The sequence below is a fragment of the Phragmites australis genome, chromosome 21, assembly GCF_958298935.1.
Source record: "Phragmites australis chromosome 21, lpPhrAust1.1, whole genome shotgun sequence".
In the NCBI taxonomy this organism is placed as follows: Eukaryota; Viridiplantae; Streptophyta; class Magnoliopsida; order Poales; family Poaceae; genus Phragmites; species Phragmites australis.
Window position 1 is genome coordinate 14,570,163 of NC_084941.1, and position 1,960 is coordinate 14,572,122.

Below are 1,960 nucleotides of genomic sequence, written 5' to 3' on the forward strand. Positions count from 1 at the left end.
GCTACCTTGGGAGCAAGGTTCACCTACGCGGTGTTCTTGTTGGGAGACACTCACCTCAGATGTATAAGGACATGTTCATTTTGACATCTCTCCTAGCGACCACCGTACAACCACACGCCCTATATGGGAAGGACTTGGTCTCAGACTTCACTAGCTTAGCTTGCTACCCACCCGATAGACTGGAGGGCAGCAAGGACTAGGAGAAGACTCGGGCAATCTATGTGGAGTCCTGAGGTCCGGTTGGTGCTATCTTGAGGGCCATGTTTGAGCCAAGATCTTTTTGCTAGGCCTTGGGTCAGTAGTCTCATGGGTGGATATTGTAGCAATGATAGTGGGTATGGACCTCGTTATGCCAGATCTGCCAGTTGCTAAGGTTAGAGTATGTGCATATCGTATAGTTAAAGTTGTACACTTTTGCAGAGTGTAAATCTATTCAAATTACCATGTCCACGGTTATGAACAACGCTATGGTTTGGTCTTAATGATTAGCTTAATGGTGTAAATACTCCTTCATGTGTGGGCAACATGTGTTTTGGAGGAGCAGGCTATATGAGTCTTGAGTTAGAGAGGACAGAGTGTTTGCCAACTATAAAACTTGAGAACCAGTGAGATGGATCACATCTCCCCAGGGCTAATAACCCCATAATCTTAACTCAACTCTGCATTTCTCAACTACTTCGAAAAATTCTTTGCAAACTAAACCCCTACATCAAAATTGCCTTTCTGCCACAATCTAGAGATCTATAGCATTATCCTTGTTCTACCGTATGCATCTATTTATCCCCATGAGGCAGGACTTGCTGAGTAACTAATGTACTCACTCTTGCTCTAATTCAAATAAAGTCCCAAAAATGACTACATTGATGGTGATGAAGAGTAGAAGGTTAAGGTTTCGTCCGCACCCAAGTTGTCTGTTGGACTTGGGTCTACCTATTAAGTTTCCTCTGCATTGTAAAACTCTATTGAGCTTGAAAAGGCTGTGTTTGACTCTATGATGTAATATATTCTTGAAAAGGCTGTGTTTGACTCTATGATGTAATATATTATGTAAGTCTCTAAATCGCTTATTGCATTCAAAATATGTATGTGATGTTTAATTCTGTTGAGAAATATGTATCAGGTACTGATCAAGAGATTAATACAAGATACAAAGAGAAACCCAGAGGTGGGGTCTGACACAGCAACAGTAGCTTACTTTAGCTTGTAATTCAAAGCTGACTGTGCTCTGACTCCATACACTTATATGAATCAACAGCCACACCTAAGCCTTAGCATCATGCAAAGGTTGAACATTGCAATTTTTTGGGTAAATTTAAGCTTTATTGATTAAGGAAAAACATTACAATCAAGTTCAACCAGTTGGGCAATATTAGTGGGTACTTGCCTTAACCAGACAACAGTATATACATTCTTCTAGCTAATTGTGCTAATAGATGCGCTGAAGTATTCCTCTCATGATTTACCTGAACTACCTCTATCTCTTGAAGGACTTGCATAGTCTATTTTTGCCTCCCTGACGTATAATGCAATGTTAGAACAATCCTCCTTCTAGCTTCACAAGGCTGGAACCACTTTGGAGTGGTCGGATTCAAGGATCACCAGTTGATGCATTGGTGGATCAGGATGAAATATGAGTTAGGGTGGAGTACAATACCTCAATTGAAGCGAACATCTTAATTCCCTAACAAAAGACAACGAAAAATTTGAACCTACAAAATAAGCAAACGTAAACATAGATGGATTAGTGTTGGCATGATGATACAATAATCATATAAGATGTATGAAAAAAAAAATAAAGAAACTTACCGAACCACAACCACTAATCATTTCTAGAATGCTTAGGTAAATTCATTTTCTAGTTCTTCATAGCTTGAAATCAGTTCTTAATAACGTTAGGATCAAGTAGACTGAATGTTGGAGCAAAAGTTCATCCAGCCCCAGCAAGTACGATGAGTACTAA